The sequence below is a fragment of the Thunnus thynnus genome, chromosome 19 (assembly GCF_963924715.1).
Source record: "Thunnus thynnus chromosome 19, fThuThy2.1, whole genome shotgun sequence".
NCBI lineage: Eukaryota > Metazoa > Chordata > Actinopteri > Scombriformes > Scombridae > Thunnus > Thunnus thynnus.
In genome coordinates this window covers 10,439,087-10,457,743 of record NC_089535.1, presented here as the reverse complement: position 1 = coordinate 10,457,743, position 18,657 = coordinate 10,439,087, and positions in this window count along the sequence as shown.

Genomic DNA, 18,657 nt, shown 5'->3' with positions numbered 1-18,657 from the left:
GGTCTTCACTCATCTAATCTGGCTCTCATCCATAACAGCCTGGTCATTACTGGGGGAGTAGCTAATTTCTTAAAGGGGTACTCCGCCAATTTAACACATGAAAATCATCTTTCTTGCCATGAGTAGTACTACTCAGCCCCTGAAAACCATTGTATAATGACTTATGTTGCTCTGATAGACTTCAAATTTAATTTCATACAGGATGATGCTAATGAAAGATGCTATTGAGTTGTATTGTGGGAAATGTAGGATCCAACATTTCGGGACCCTTACTTGGGGAGGATATCTCAGCCTTTGCTGCTCCAATTTCGATTATTCTTTACTCCCAATTCTATGGGAGTACAATTTTAAATTGTTGGAGTGCCCCTTTAATTCTAACTAATGTATTTCTTTTTTCACTGAATCCAAAAACTGCTCAGTCTGTAAACAACAAAGCAATATTCATTGTTATGTTTGTGATGTTTCAGCATTTAACGGGATATTTGTTAGAATATGTGTGTTAGTGAGAGACTGAACATGAGTGTGATGGTTGTTTAAACATTTTTAAGGTAGATCATTTAGTAAAAGTCAGTTTTTACTCAAATTGTAGATTCTAAATTTCATTTGTTAAAGAAAATGTTGTCATACTAGACACTAGCAGAAAATACACATATCCTTTGCCAGAAAGAACTTACTAGTGGAAATTCACTGTTGTTACCTTTTCAGAATGAGCAAAATCCATTTTTTCATAAATGTTTTCCATCTATTGTGCTTCCTTTTAAACAATTAAAACTATTTTTATGTTACAGGAAGGATGGACAGTCCAGCTGGCATCTTCAGGGGGAACCAGTGCAGGGTCCTTACCAGACTGTAAACAAGCAGCCGTATTCAGCAGAAAAATTCCTTCACACCAGATTTTATGAGGCCTGGAATGAGTCATCTCATCCTCAATACACGCTTTCAACTTGTCTGCTTTCACACTTACCACAAGCTGGCCAGGGATGTACATGAGTTTGAGAGAGACAGACACAAAAAAAAAAAGACAGGTAAGAGACACAAAGAGATTGTGAGGCAGACAGTCATAAATTCCTGATGACAAAATGACACATAATTGACACATGAAGAGAATCCATAGAAGTGTGTGTGTGTGTGTGTGTGTGTGTGTGTGTGTGTGTGTGTGTGTGTTTACGTCTCTGTGTGTGTGTGTATATAAGTGCTTATATGAAACCACTGAGGTCTATGTGGTTTTCATCCGCAAACTGTTGGGTATGCAGTATGCAACCTTAAGCTGTTCTTAGAGACTCCCCATATGTATGTGTGTGTGTGTGTGTGTGTGTGTGTGTGTGTGTGTGTGTGTGTGTGTGTGTGTGTTATTCAACTGCAGATATGCCACCGCATTGTTACATGTCTGTTTCTGTCAATTCCCACTGAGCCCCGAATAGAGTTGAGAGTTGTCAGTGAACACAAATAGATCCAACACTGAGGTGTGGTGTCTCAGGTAGTGAACCACAAATGTTGATTTCTGGGGTTGAGAGTCAGCATTTCACATGGTTTCCTTCACTGTATGATCACATTTTGTGGTTCAGTGAGCAATGTAATGAAATGTTCTGCAACCGTCAGAGAAATCTGACATTAAAGTGTAATATATCTAATGTTTACAATGGCAGAAGGAACCAGACGAAAAGTTCAAAGGATGAGTTTGTACATGTCATGTAACCTGATTCAAAAATGTTTTTCTTTCCTGGTCTATGTGCTATTTTACTCTATTTATTCACTACAATTTTTTTTTTTTAAATTAATTCTGTAATGCTGATTCAGAAACGTGATATATAAAGTCAAGAATTGTTATTTCTGCTTCTGCCACTGGGGTTAATTTGTCTTATTTGTCCTGTTTACAGATGCAATACCTAACTTTACTGTTTTTCCCACTGCACAATGGACCAGTGTTTGAGGATAAGGCTGGCGATTTTCTATATTTTTCTAATTTCCAACAAATCTCATGTGCAGAGCCAAACTAACAATGAACAGATCCTACTTACAAGTATTATGTGTATCTAGAGCCTGATATATGTTATTTCTCCACGCTGTATACCTCTGTTGTCCAAAAACAGTTAAAAACACGTCAGTGAGCCTGGATGACATGTTCCTTTGCCACAAACATTATGGTCATGGTGGTTTGTTTTAAAATGCCTCCAAAGAGTAATAACAACAATCAAATTTTCAGTCTCCAGAGAATAGTTCTGTGTGTACTGAAGTTATTTGAATAATTAACAATGTAGTATAAAGTCAAGACATTGCGATTTGTAGCACAACAAGCTAGCGAAGCTCTGTAAATCACGCACATGCAGTGGTGTCTGCCTTACAAGGAACTACTCTCCAGAGACTGAAAATGTGATCACCGTTAATAGTCTTTGGAGTTGTTTCTAAACAAACCACAGTAGCCATTGCCTTTGGGGCAAAAGAACACGTCACCCAGGTGTTTTTAATAGTTTCTGGACAACAACAGAGGTCTATGGCACAGAGGAATAAGATATATCAGGCTTTGTATACACACACAATACCTGTAAATGTTTAACCTTGGGGTACTGTGGGTGAGATAATTTTAGCAACCAACAGGTCTATTTGTTTTGCAACTGATATTCCTGCCAACAATTATACTTTTCTCAGGTTATCCCCTGATGTCCGTATCCTCTCAATTTGTGGTAGATAACTGCAGGATTTCTCATGAATTGATGTTGTGTAGCTTATCAAGCGTATCAGAAAAATACATGCAATCATTGCATAGCATTTAACCAAAATGTCTCTTAATATTTAAATAAATGTGTGCATTAGATTTTATCTGCAGTTATTTTTGCCAAGTGTTGTTTCTAACAACGTTACACCTATAAGTGAAGTCCTTATAATTACACTCCTTTAATTTAAACCTGTAATCCCCGGGTTTAAAGATTACCCCGGGGTTAAGAGTGTACTGTGTGAAAAGGTGTTTTGTGTGGTTACTTTAAATGTATTTCCTCTCGCCTTCCCCCTCATTTTTCTCAGATAGGTATTAAGTAGAAATGGCTGAAATATTTGTTGAATACAAAAGTCACGTTATACCAGCTCAATGCTGACTGTGCGTGTGTGAGCAGTGTTGTGTCTTCTATAGCAGGGGGTGCAATATTTAGCCTCAGGGGTGCCACTTCCTTTGATGCATATTTGCAGTTTATGTAACACATACAGTGCGGACGCACCAGATGCACCCACATGCATTCCTTCTAACCCTGTGGCAGACTGAATATAGTCTTTTAATGGCAGGAAGAGCTCCACCCTTTTAAGTATAAACTTCTGCATCTCATGAATATGTTGGATACTGTATGTGCTCGTTTCAGAGGAGCCTTAATTTTATGTCACATGTGTCAACACTGTGACAGTCTGTTGATGATTGTGCTGTTTCTGACCATCTCAGGCTCTGAGTAACATCCTCTCTCCCTAAAGGCTATGATCTTGCTGTGCCAAAATATTTCCATATGGCAACTTGCTAACCGCAAGATTTTACAGAGGAAAAACCTGAAAACAGAGTTGTTTCCAGTGCTGAAAAACTAGCGGAACAACATAACAAAGCAGTTTTTCTAAGAAAGATTTTAATGTAGAAATGAATGGTAGCTGTGAGTTTTGGAAAGTAATGACTATTGAATCTTGAATGAGGAAATTACCTCTGGCACCAGTCTGCTCTGGTGCCAGGATAGTTTCACAATTTTTCAAGTCTGTCCTAAAACAATAGTCAGGTGCCAAAATGAACAATGACACATGTTTTTCTTGCTATAATCATTCCTCCTGTTCATACTGGCCTTTATCCCTTCATAATGCACATATAATGTAAGTGATGGATGACAAAATCCACAGTCCTTCCCTCCTTCTGTGCAAAAATGCTTTTAACTGAAGCTATTATGGTGTTTCATATTAGTCAAATCAAGTCAATACCTTTCAAAGTTAGACTTTTTAGAGTCAAAGTCCCTCTTCTGTTATGTTCCTTCCACTGTAGTTGAACAGGGAAATATTGTCCGTCAAGACAGAAAGAATGACATTTTGACTAGAAAGACTGTAACTTTGGAAGATATCCACTTTATGTGACTAACTCAAATGGCTGAAGCCTCATATTATCTTCAGATAGACTTTTAAATACGTTTTTGGTCATGACGAGGAGGACTGTGGATTTTTGTTCCCCATCGCTTACATTGTAAGCACATTTGAAGGGGATCTTCTAAAGGTCAATATGAACAGGAGGAATGATTACAGAGAGCAAAACATGTTATGTTTAAATGTTCATTTGGGCACCTGACTACTGTTTTAAGACTTGAGAAACTGAGAACCTGTCCTTTAACATAATGTCATAGATCCACTAGTGACTGCGCTGCCTAATCTGATTTGAACTGACACGTTGTGCACCAAAATGATCATAAGCAGTATTATGGTGAGCCATGAAATTACTATACAAGCATGAAAATACAGGTGTGCACCTAAGACATACTGAAGGTAGGTTGTCATTTTGTGATTTAAACCTCCTCTGCAGGAGGTGAGGGATATATTTTGAGAGAGTATTTTGAGAGTAAATACAATGCAATCTTTAGTCAACATACAGTGACTATAAGGAAGAAGAACTTGAACCAATTAGTAGTGTTGATACTAACTTGCTGCATTGGCCAGATGTCATAATGCCTTCGAAGTATATTCATTCATATATAATCTGAATAAAACATGCATGTGGCAGCTCTGTTCTTATGCTATCTGCCTTTTCATGCCCTACTTCGTAAAGTGAAATCAAATAAAATACTAAATCTAACATTGATGGAAAATACATTTCTCAATTTGACTCAAGGCAGATTAGAGCAATAATATTAATCACATTAATGACAGATACAATTACTTTTTTGAAAGTCATCACACAGTGTTTTAGATATGAACTTGTTGATGTGAGTACATACTGTACACACACACACACACACACACAAGCACACACACATTCACTGTCAAGGAAATCTGTCCAGGAATTGAGGTCCAAGAGTGATGCTGTTGTTTGCTACATGTGAGCTCGTACAAACATACGTGGTCACATGGTGAGGAGTGCCCCGGTGCCTAACAGAGCAAGCATTTGATCCAGTGTGTCGGCCATATTTTTTCATCATGTAGAAAATATGAGGACTTCATGCAGACTATCACTAATCATGTGAAGGAAGGAGCCTCGTATACAGAAGGTGCTTTCGATGTTTATGCGTCGGAACGTAAACAGATGAGAGAGTCAACAGGCCGGGCTTAGGTAGAGGAAGGAGTTAAAAGGCTCACCTTTCATCTCTAGTTAAATGAAGCCTTTTGATGGATGTTTTCTGTGAAACGAGTCTCAGTGATGCCTTAGTGAGTGCCCTTCATAAGGCAGAGCCCTGGCTCTACACAGGCCTGCTGTTCTAGTGGGAGGCAAACACGGGGAATTCTCAAAAGTCCATCTGTCTCTTTCTGACCTGTTTGGATTTCTGCAGGAAGTTCAGCTAGCGAATATAGGTGTGACTGTACTATGATATTAATGAGTTTTGTAGAAAGGCCTCATTCAAAATAGGCCCTGAAAAAAAAAAGAGAAAAAAAAAAACAAGACCCACTGGGATTTCAGTTGAGCTCGCATCCTGCCTGCCTCAGAGAGAAGGAAGGAGTGAAATCAGACTTTATAAATTACACACTTATCTTCTATTTCAGTTGCTGGAACCAGAAACAGCGTAGGACAAATGTCTTGGAGCCAGTTTTTTTTTTTTTTTTTACGACTGAAATAATGTTTTCTCTCATAACCGGAAGCAAAAACCAGAAATATAAAAGAAAAGCGCATATAAACTCAGAGCAGAATATATAGGAAATAGACATAGACAAATAGAAGTGCCCAGAGGCATTTTTACAGACTCCAGCTTTAGACAAGCCTGTCATTAAGCTTTGGTTTACTGGGACAAGTGTGGCGGTTTAAGCCAGGAGGCTTCATATGAGACAAGGCAGCATAAGACTGAATCCTTGTAGGGAAATGACAGTGGCCTCCGCCTGGTCGCTGGCACCAAAAATACACAGCTGGGGATAGCTAAGCATTGGGTTTTGGAACGTTCAGTATATATAAAGTTAATTATTGTATATGCTCAAAGAAAAATATAGTATGCTGTAGCTAGCTACTAATTTTCTCTCTGTCTCTTGACTATTAGATTTTCAGTAACAAGCCCTCTCCATGTACGATGGGTTTATGGGATTGTATTTGTTTAGTCGGTTCTTGTTGTGGAAATAATACCAAGTTGTTGTTTTTTTCTTCTATGCATCATGCTCAACTCAATGGTGATTTTCTTCCCAGAAATTATTGTGTAATATCAAACCTTTTATGTTTGTACAATTTGTACAATTTGCACAAATCCAGAGTTTTTTCTAACATCTAAACCTTAAATGAATGAACAGACTGATTCTGCTGCATGCATTGTCTGCATACAACCACCAGAGGTAGCATTGTTCCTCCTTGAAGCCATCACTCTCAAGCTTAACATGACCATTTGAAGTCTGATATGTGTTCAGGCACATCAAAGAATTGCACAATTTATTTCAAAAGACCAGCCCTGTTTTCAAAAACTTTCCTCGTTGATATCCTAGTAGTTTTCCTGAGTAGAACATTCAGACGTGTCCAAAGTCGACTTCTAAGTTTGAACACGCTGGTTGGGATGCTGCCTGTTTTTTGGTCAACAAAAGACACACCTTATTCCTGCTTCAATTCCACCTCTACACAAGGGTTTGTGCATTTTACGTTGCGGTGTGGGCAGCCAGTGGCCGCAGTCACCGCACTCGCTCTCAGAGCCTTCATTTACCTGGATCCAGGAAAAAAACAGAAGACAGAAAGAGGCAGAGAAAGGGTGTGTGTTGTGCTAAAAATGAAGACACTGGAAAGGAGGAGTGAAAGACGACAGACAAAATTAGTATGAATGACAGGAGAGAGCATTATAAAATGAAAGAGAAGACATTAAATTAGAAAGGGAGTAAGAGATTATAGGGACAAGAATAACGATGCGAGGAGATTGGTTTATAAGATAGTCCTATAAAAGTGACAAAGAACACAAGAGAGGCAGCACTGTGCCCTTCTTCTCCTCCTCTAGACCTTGGAGCAACTAACCATGAATCCAGCTTTTGTGATGTAACAGTGTATTGACCCTTGGAGGGGCCCCAGACCAAAAGAGGGTGTTTACTTGAACACGCAAGGAGCTCTAAGCGTTTCACAGCCTCCTGTGCTCTGAGAGGTCCAGCGTTCGTTGACTGCCACTGGAAATGGCACTGGAATGGCCTGTCTCTCATTGGCTCCCTCCCTCCCACAGAAATAACAGAGGCACATAGAGACTGTATTCAATGTAAGTATAAGTCACTCAGGCTAAAGTCAGTCACATCATGTGCCAGAGCCACAGATTAACATGGCTCCATGTACAGTAGGAGTCCAGTCCAACACAAAGCAAGTCATGAGTTCTGAGAAATTGTTTGTTTGGAGGAGAATCACACTGTCTATCATTAGCGTGGACACTGCTTTTCCATAAAGACTGATTCACTCTTTGAGTGTAGATAGTGTATTATCACCACATAGAGGACCACAGAGGGAGCTGATGTCATGTCTTGAAACATCCTGGAGGTTAGACAAAACTGCCTGCAAAGGAGGTTAAACCTCCCCAGCCAGGCTGTGAAAATGTGGTTGAGGAAATGTTAAAAAGAAGTGATCTAGCTTTCATTGGTAAATATTTTTATATTCAACCCTCTGATGGACCAGTGGCAGTTAGTCAGAGGCTGATAATGAAGATGATAAGGATTATTTTGGCACAGCACACAGATGCAGGATGCAGCTGAAAAAGTGCACTTGCAGAAGCACAACATAAATGTAGCAGTGTTTTTAGCTTTGATTTAGATGATAGGCTTTGTAGTGAGGGGCTAGTTAGTGAATAAATACATTTTATGACAATAAATACGTGATTTAGATATACTTTGGGAGTAACTAATATATATTATCATTCTTAAATGGTATGGGAGCAATGACTTAACACATTTTTTTAAGTTCAAAAAGATACATACAGTATATATGAAGGGTGGCACTGTTGCCTCACAACAAGGGGGTTCTGGGTTTGAACCCACCAGCTGGCTGGGGCCCTTCTGTGTGCCTGTGTGGATTAGCTCTGGGTACTCCAGAGTACCCCCTATGATTGACTAGTGACCTGTCCAGGGTGTACCCTGCCTCTTGCCCAATGTCAGCAGAGATTGACCCCAGCCCTCTAGAGGATAAACAGGATGGATGGATAGTATAAATGAGACTAAAATTAAGTAATCTGTTTATAACACCAAGATTAAGAGTCTACAGCTAGAAGCTGTACTTAGGCACATTGGTGCTTTGAGCTTAATGCTAATGTCAACAGTGTCATCCATGAACTGGTGAAGCAATTCACTCCTGGCCTGATGAAAAGTCAAGGATCACCAGAGTCATTATCATCTGGGAACTATGAATGCACAGTATGTACAACAGTTTGTACTAGTCCATCTGGTAGATGTCGAGACAGCCTATCTCAGAGGAAAAATCACCAAAATCATGAGAATGTTTCCTCCAGGCATTATGTATTACTGGACCAAATTCCATGGCAATCCATCCAAAAGTTGTCAAGACATTTCAGTAAACAGCCAAAAATGTTAAACTGAGGAGCTGAACATGAAAGTTAGTTGGAGTTATTCTAGAAATGAGGATTGTGGTTAATGTGTTAACATGATTTGATCATTTGAAATGGAAAAGGAAATCCTCGATTTTTATTTCCAAATATGTGACTCACAGGAAAGCCTCTATTCCAGAAATTGGGATTACTTGAAGGCACTATGGAAATTTATGCCTATCCTTCTTCTGTGTGTTTCACTTTAACTTAACTTTAAAGTGACCACAGTATATACAGCTGACCAGTGTCACAGGGTTCATTCTATCATGCTAAAACGTGGCATAAGGTACTTCTGAAAATAGAATAGAAAAGGATGTCATGTGCAACTCAACATGCAAGGAAAACTTCAGAATTGTTGGGTTTATATGATTTCTAGGATCTAGAAATGGGCTCTAATCCCAGAAAAGTTAAAGAAATCCTGCATTACTCATTGAAAGACCAACAGTAAGATGATAAAAAATTAAGTCAACTAATAACTAAAATGCGAGATCAGCAGCTTGGTGCTATTCACTCCAATGCAAAAACTTGGTCTCATTCAAATTGACGCGTTTCATAATGAGGGGCAGCATAAATCTTCTCATGTGTCATTCACTGGAAGAGAAAGTGGAAACCAACAGAGACACACAGGGAAGACAATGTGAGGCATAATGGTGGAAATGTGCAATAAAAGCAGTTGCAGTTACAGTGATGTTATGGAACAAGCTCATTTTTTCTGTCCAAGAAAAGCAGTTATTCATACCATGTTGTAATTATTTCCAAAATATTTTGATGATGTACTACTCGCCTCTGAGTTTGCATCTGTTTTAATGCTGAGTTTTAAAAATGATCATTTCCAGATTCTTACAGTTATTGAGTTATAAAACTGTTCAACAATGTTTTACAAGTAGGAAATTATACAGATTTAATTTGCTGACGGCAGGCATATACAAACAGTCTTTGTGTCTTTTATATCACAATGATTTCAGCTGGAACAACAATGATCTGCCTTCTGACGTTACCTATTTGGTTATCGGGCATAGGATGACGAAATATTTGGAAAAGGTGCCATTGGAACGACAAAATAACTGCAAAATATCCTCTACAAAATAGTGCAATTATGCTGCTTTTAATCAACCTAATTAAGTATTTTGTCATCCTCCTGTCCAATATCCTTGAATCAGTTCTTCTTACAGATGTCTTTGTGGGCACATCATGCTGGGCTTCAACTCCATACTCAGCGATTCTCCTTCCGTTCTCACAGAGTCTCATCATCCTAAAAGGTCAGATTCTGTTGTATCATTATCATTTATGTGCTCTCACAGGGACAAGCCTCTGTGCATTCCACTGGCAACATGAAAATACCTCTTTTATTTTACAACAAAAGAACAAGAGTAAAGGGTTTTAGAGTAGAGGATCGCTATAAAAATACAATAAAACACTCAAATGGTTTTAATCTGCCTAAGAGGTTACTGTAGGTTGTGAGGAGCAGCACCTTAACAAGACTAAGAGACTGCAGTCTCTATGCTTTGAGCTAAATGTTAGCATCAGCATGTTAACATCACAGTGACAATGCTAACATGCTGAGCATCCAGTTTTTCCATGCTGTATTTCTGTAATTTTGCTATCTGGTCTATTCCGTACACACATCATCTATTGCTTGTCTGTCCATCCTGGAAAATTGATCCCTCCTCCGTTCCCCTTCCTGAGTTTTATTTCATTTTTTCCCCATAAAAGGGTTTTTTGCGGGGGAAGTTTTTCCTTATGCGAATCAAAGGTCCAAGGATAGAGGATGTTGGATTGTCAGACTGTCCTCTCAAGAAAAATGACACGATAGGTAAGTTTCCCAAAAACAACATACATTGGAGTGACAGCTGCCGTCGAGCGGACGTAAGTTCAGATGACGGCTATATAACTTGAAAATTTTCCTCATTCGGTGGTGGGAGGCTATAACCCAACAACGGACTTAGCCACAGGAGACCGCTGTTCGTTTCCACATTTCCAACCACGAGTGTCACGTTTCCAAACACGAGTCAGGACAGTTTTTTAAAAAACCATAACTACAATCGTTCCTTAACTCTGTGGTAATTATTGTAGCCATGATGTTGAAGGTCAAAGAAGTACTAACTTTAACCCACACCACATTTCTTTAACTTTAAAAAGTGACCATTTTAACCCAGACCATGATCTTTCCCTAAACCTATCCAAGTGGTTTTCGTGCCTAAACCTAACCAGACTTTAACCATAGCTTTGTCACATCATGAAACATAATTATTTCTAACAGTGTTGTGTAACAGTTTTGGAAAGCACAGACAAATGATGTCCTGCTGATTACTGCCGATAGAAACGCCAGATTAGAAAGTGTCGTTCTGGAGTGCATGGTCAAACGACGTATTCGGTTGTTTAATTTGGAGGACTTGTTGGGTACTGCTGTACAGCAGGTAATATTTGCCAGGTTCACCATATTTAGCTTGTTAGCACGGTGACATTTGCTAATTAACACTAAACATAAAGTACAACTGAGGGTGATTGGCAATGTCAATTGTTTTGCCGGTATTTGGTCAAAAACGAAAGTATTAGACAAATTGAAGGTGCTGATGAAGGTAGATGTAAGTAAGGGGATCACAATAGTTAATTTGATCAATCCTGTGGAAAACATGAACGTCTATACCAGATTCCATGGCAATCTACCCCATTGTTGACAAGGAATTTCTCCCAGAAACAAAAATGTCAAAATGCTTGTGGCACTAGAAGAAAAGTCAGGGGATCACAAAAGTCAAAATTTGTGCCAATAAGTGCAATTTAACTTCACTGGATATTTTTGGAGTCGATATTGGGTTTCTATTTGGGTTATGTGGGCATTGGCACTCCAAGCCAGTAGGGGGCAACAACATGGTTATGGTGGTGGCCCTCATTACTTGATATAATGCACCTTTGCACTTGGTGTTGGTGTGTCTGAATGCAGGAGGCACAACAGTTCTTACAAGCAAGAAAAAGATGTCCATAACCAGAAAGCCTGTACTTCAAGACATACATCATCACATCCTCAGTGCTTCAAGTCAACTCAACACCATCATGAATAGTCATCTGCTTCAGGTTAGTGTCACCATACCTATGCTACCCAGTTGGGTAGCATAGCAGCTGAACAATAGGAATGTTGTCACCAATTTGGCACTACAGGATCAATGAAAACTTGGTGTTGGTGCTAGACAAAAAATCACAGGATCACCAAAGTCAGTAGGCTTAATCCTCTGGGGACCATGAATGTCTGTACAACATTGCATGTCAATCTATCCATTAGCTCTTGAGATAATTCAGTCTGGATCAAAGTGGTGGACCAGCTGGCCTCAGGGCATTGCTGTGCCTATAGCTAACAGGGCTTAAAAGATGATGTAAGGCAGGGACATGGAGACTACCCTATCAGACTTTGAAACAACAATCAGACCTTGCCAAGGAGCACAGAAAACAACTAAGGGCAAGCTGCAGCTCTCAGATTAAAAACTATAAGAATTAAGGGGTGGGAGCAGCAATGGGTGCTTATTTGTCCATGAGAAAATAAGCATACAGTCTGATGGAAACATCATATTCCCCTTCTCCTCCTGCCATCCCACATGCTGTATGATGGTTTAGCAGCAGCATGGAAGACGTCTGTCTTTCATACCTAAATACACTGCAGGTATACACAGGAAACCTAAGTGTTATCATTACTAGTACTTATTTTGACTAGGGAGGAAATGGTAATGTGTGTTTGGTGTAACAATCTGTTAGAGTAATAGACAGTCTGGCACTCGGTGGAGAGGAGTGAGAAGGGTCCCTCTGTCAGCGTAGCCACAGTAGTAAATAATCTGACACAAATATCTGCTTTATACGGCATTATTAAAATTATTGACTGAATGACCCAAGAAAACATATGGTCCTCACATTTGTTTGTTCTCCATGGTCTGTCAGACTTAATTTCCACCACACTGACACTTCTCCTTAGGCTACCACATTTACTTCAAACCCCCACTTTGTTGCGTCTCATGCTCCACCCTCCCCTTCGCCGTGCCCATTCAAAGGGCACAAAAATACCAAATGAGCAGGCAAAGGTTGCCAAATTAACATTTGAAAGTTGGGAAAATAGCAGCTTACTGTAGAGCAGCATGCAAGCATCCTTGGCATGAAATATCACTGTAGTTGGCAATGTGGCCTTTTTCTACTTTTCCCATATCAGTGATTCAGTTTTGATTCATGCTTTTGATTCACTTACTGCTGTTCACATTGCTTTGGTTTTGATGGAGAAAATACCTTGTTTTTATATATACTCCAAAGTTACAATTTAGGATCATTAAGTTCAGCTAGAGGCGTGTTTATGGGATGCGGCTTCCTTAATATTTTTCAAACTACATGTAGGGAGGAATCTCAGTGTCCAAACGATGAAGGATGAATGGGGAAAAGAAAAGCACAGGGCAAGGTTTCTTTCACCAAGTACTTCAAAGTGCTCCACAGGCTCCTTCTACGAGGATAGATGCAAAAAATCAGTGTGGCCTTTATCCCCACCACTGTGGGATGTGTGGCTTGGCTCGGCTCTGCACGGAGGTCCAGAATCAAAAACTTACAGTATCCAAAAAAATCCCATCAATCACCAAACTCTATAACGTTTGATACAAGACTTGTCATTTGAACACACACAACAATTTTAGTTGGTCAAAAAAAACAGCACAAACAGCAATTAAACAAAATCTATATGATTAGAAACACTGAATTGAAAAAGCTGAAGAGGTCTAATGGAAAGAACTATAAACTGGGTTTTTATTGCTTTTAAATGTAATTGTTGCACTTACAGTTAATTATTTTAACAAAACTGCAGTCCTCCCTCTTAAAACTTCAAGTAGGGTATTTTATGATAGATCATAAGCTGATCTAAAACATAAATTCTCGTTTGAGTCCATTGAGCCAATCTCTTTGAATAAAACATGTCCATTTTTAAATAATGTTGTTCCATCCTTCTGCAATAAATATAACTAAATGTCTTTCAGAAGGAAAAGCCTCTCCACAAAGTGACCCAGTCCTTCAACTGCAGGAATGAAAGCAGCCCGAGAAACACAGAATGACAAGCATTTTTCAGTCGCTATTTCTGCTCTTTTACATCATATAAGCCTTCCTATTGCTTGCCAGAGGAAATGAAATGTTTATTATATAGCCCTGAGGGCTTTTGCAGAGAGAGTTTTGGTGGACTTAAAGAAAGGATAAGCTTTTCCTCTCTCCCCTCCAAACTTGGCTTCCTCTCGTGGCATATGAGAGGCAGGAGGTAGAGGTAGGGTCACAGAAATAGTAAAGGAGAAGCGGCAGAAGCAGTGAAGGAGTAGGAAAGAGGGGGCAAAGGGAGTTAAGATTGGCAACACAGTCACAGTTCTGCCAATCTTCTGCAGGGACCTTGGCCTACGTGCTCGACTGGACTGGACACAGCTGAGCACAAGTACATCTGAGTTAGCCCTTCCAGCTCTGCAGCACGTAAAAGGCCTATGACCTCACTGGGCAACTTTAATTTAGATGGATGGATCCTAAATCTGTTCAATCTCTCCGTTTTCCTACAGAGGTTTTGATAAATGAAGACCAAGTTGACTGATTTAGAAATAAATGCATTTAATGGGAGTGAGGGCTTACCTGAGGGCTTGTTTTGCTACAGGAAACCCAATTTATTTTTCTCAATTTAAAAAAATATATAGTCTTCTTATCTGTAAACCTATATGCTAGAGATGTCATAAATGGAAAGCCCTGTGCCTAAGGCTAAGAGAGGTACAGTAAGCCTCATTTTGCTGTGTAAGGGCTCCAGGCTCCAAGTAAGGGTCTCTTTAATAAGAAGAAACATTCAGCTTGGCCATACTAACGGTGATGGCTTGTGTCACGGTCCGGAAGAGGAAGTTATCTCACTGGTGTGGACAGGACCCAGGGTAATATGGCCCCATGACTTGTGTCTATAGGAAAATTCTCCAATTTCCTGCAGTCACTGCGGCCACAGTGAGTTGGATAATATCCCGCTATCAGAACCATCTGAAAGTGATTCCCAGGCACAGCCACTGGCCTGGAACAGTTTTGCTTTACAGGACAGTTAACGGTAGATATTCACACACACAAACACACCCACACAACTTTATTTCACACAAACAGTGCTTATGCATACAAACAGCAGTGTTTACCTGTATTTATTATACCAACCCAGTCTCCATTCCACGCACTCAGCACTGGTGAACAACATCAGATCTTTATCAGAAGCTCAGCTGGGGTCACTGTCATTTAAAGCAGCACTTTGATATTTTGCTTACTCAGTTTTCTGTGGAAGGGTTACACAAGAGTTACACAAGAAGTTCAATACCACTCTAACATCTGTCCGGTAAACATGACGGCAGGGATGTGCTCGGAAAGAACTAGTCTGTATACTTGTCGTTCAACCTCGTCGGAAGGCGAAAAGTGTTTATAGCTGTTTCAAATGGCCACACTTGAAGGCTGGGTGAGCAGCTGGTGATCACAGAGAGGGGTGAAATGCGATAATTGTTTAAATATGGGGATAATGTCGTACATTTTCACACGGTCTCTCCTGGAAGGTATTCATATAGTCGTACTCATTTGTACACACAAAAAGTGACAGAAATAGTTGTGTCAAGAATGCAAGAGAAGAGCTTGAGGGAGAAGTTCAAACCTGCTTACTTTGTCACCGACACTCACCTGGCCAATAACTCCGTCAAGTGGGCATGAATGTCAGTTTGCTGATTTCGGAAAGTTACAGAAATTGTTGACTTCAACACCTTTCCAACGTCGGAAAGGTGTCTGGGAGGGTGTTTCAGATGTTGTTCAACCTAAAGCACTTCTGTTGGAGACTACAGGCACCTTAAAGCCATGGATATACTCCCAAGCAGACGCGTAAACAGACAGCTACAGACACCACGGACGCATAGTACCTCTGTTTATACTACTTTCTGGAGTCTACTTAGAGGACGCCTTCCACACATGCCCAGTAGATCGGCGTCTACAGGAAGACAGCGTTGTGACCGCACGGACCGTCACAACAAATTGGAGGTACATGGATGTCCACACAGAACCTCTTTGTACACCCTCTGATGACGAAATTTATGTAACGCGGACCCTAGTGGACCCTTGCGGACCCTTGTGGACTCGTGGATGTGGAAAGTATAATTTCAGTTTAAGGCTACAACCAACATCCAATTAGCTTAGCTTACCATAAAGACTGGAGGCAGACAGCTAGCCTTGCTCTGTCTAAACCAAAGTCTTGTGTTTTTTAAGGGGGTTATGTGCTGGACTGTTTCTAGGCCGGGCGCAATGATTACTAATGACTACAATGACTAAATAATGACTACACAATGACTTCATAATGACTACACAATAACTACATAAGAGTGGGATCAATCTTCTGAAGAAGTAAATATTTAAGTGTATTTCCCAAAATGTCAAACTATCCCTCAAATCTAGCTATCTACCTATGAGGAAACATCAAAGATACATCGCACATAGAGTCACCCTCAGTGTGAAAGGGAAACAGTTCAGGTAGGAAAAAAGATGGCTCTAGCTGGTTATTGGTGGAATCTGGAATAGTAATGTGTGTGTGTGTGTGTGTGTGTGTGTGTGTGTGTGTGTGTGTGTGTGTGTGTGTGTGGAAAGAGGAGGGTGGAAGTGAGGGCAAAGAGGGGAGTAGCGAGGCAGTAGCTGAGAAATCCGAGTGAAAGACCATCTGTTTGGAAGGATCTGGGGGTCGGAGGGAGTGACACTTCCTGACCACTTCTGAATTATGTCAGAAATATGGCGAAAGAGGGGATTTTGGGTGATTCAGAAGGTGAGAGGAGCTCTTCCTCAAATCCCCACAATCCCCCAGGGTCCACTACCGGTCTTATCTGATTATCAAAAACATGTATATTCTACTTCTAATATGCTCGTATTTCTTTTATTTTATTGGTCCAATAATGTGGAAAAATCATATTGCATTTCTTGCAGAAATTATTTTTCTTTTCTTCTCATTCAGCTTGTGTCAGGAAGGAGAGAGAGAGAGAGAGAGAGGCTGATGGGGGGTAGGGTGAGCCATCTCTGGGATGCAGAACACTGAGCCTGGTGTAGGACCTGGTTCCATGAGAGGAGTGGATACAGCATCATAATGACCAAGCCAAATATTTGTCTAGTCCATATTCTGAGAGCATAATGAAGTCCTTTTACAGAAGGCATCATTGGAATCTGGACACTGATTTTATGCCAGAGAGAGCAGGTTTCACTAGGCCCTGCTGTTTCCACTTAGGCTACCCTGGTCTCTGGTGGCCCAATCCAAATTCAATACGGAGCCTTGTGTCCAGAATAAGAATGAATTATGGCTCTGTTTGACAGATGATAAGTAGTGAATCGGAAATTGAAGTTGGATTTAATCAAGAGAAGAATTACACACTAAAGGTGGGATTTCATTATGCTGTGAATTGAATAAAAACTTACAAAAGGAATTTTAAATAAGGGTTTCTCCTACTGTACGTATGGATCTACTGTTTATGGAGGGAGGAGCTTGAAAGGTGGAATTTCACAGCACCCAATCCAGCCAATTTCTCTCCAACACACAGAAACATACACACACATCTAAGACCTTGCATACCTGTGCACACACTTACAGTATACAGTACAGCTTCTATGCTTATACTCACACAGGTGTGGACTAACTTCCTAGTAGCCTTTCTGGTGGTGCCAAGATGGTCCTGTGTCAATACGCCTTCTGACTGCCAAAAAATCTGCCAGGAATGAAAAGAGGCAAAAGCTATACTGCCCAGAACCCCTTCTGCTCCACTCTAACATACTGCAAGAAATTTCTTTTACAACAAAGTCTTTCCTGAAAGGAAAGTATAAGGGACTGTATGAAAATTATTGGGGTGAGGAGGGGAGAGAACACCCTCCCCCCACAATAGCCCAAAGTAATATAATTGTTAAAATTCATTTTGCTATTAATAACCAAAAGTGGAAAGGAATTTAAGATGGTTTATTCCAATTAATACCTTAATATGTTGATTAAATAAAAATGTTCAGAAAGCCACTAAATTGCACAATAGAAGCAGAATTAGCAATTGTCAGAATTATGGAAAACGTAAGAAAATGATGCATCCTATTTAGCAAATATTCGAGCCATTCTTTATTTTTGAACCAAGAGCTGTCACTTTGTATGACACACTTACATTTTTGACATTTTTACATTTTTTTCATGATTCATTGTAATGTTGTTTTCTGTTAAGATGCAGGAGAGAAAAGCGAAGATGGAAGCTGCTAAACAGTAGGCGGTCCTGTTGGTGTCCTTCTCAGCCTATTATTGTTATTGTTGTTATTGTTGTTATTGTTGTTATTCTGCTTCTCTGTCCCCCCCCCCTTTCTTTGTCTTTCAAGGCAGATGGCCGCCCACCTAGAGCCGGGTTCTGCTTGAGGTTTCTTCCCGTTAAAGGGGAGTTTTTCCTCACCGCTGTCGCCAAGTGCTTGCTCATGGGGGAATTGTTGGGTCTCTGTAAATTAAAGAGTACTGTCTTGACCTGTTCTTTGTGAAAAGTGCCCTGAGATGACTTTTGTTGTGATTTGGCTCTATATAAATAAAATTGAATTGAATTGAATTAAATAGGATAGTGCTCTCTGGAAAGACAATGTTCAATCACTTGAGACCCTCCCCAACTCTGCCAAAAACTTATGACTACAATCCCCTCATTAAAAAGAAAAAAGAAAAGATATCATTCCCCCTTTCTGAACTTCCTTTCCCATAAATAGTTTTCATACAGTCCCTAAAAAGAGCGGAAGGTGTGAAATCCACTGTGTTATGATTACAGTAAATGTGTATATTTCTAGCGCCTTATGACAACATCCCTCAAACCTGAACAAATGCACTGAAATATGAACACAAAAATAAGAATTATTAAAAATAGTGCAGTAATAAATCTAAAAACAGCACACACTGTGGCGGAAACTCAACTACACATTTCACACTACA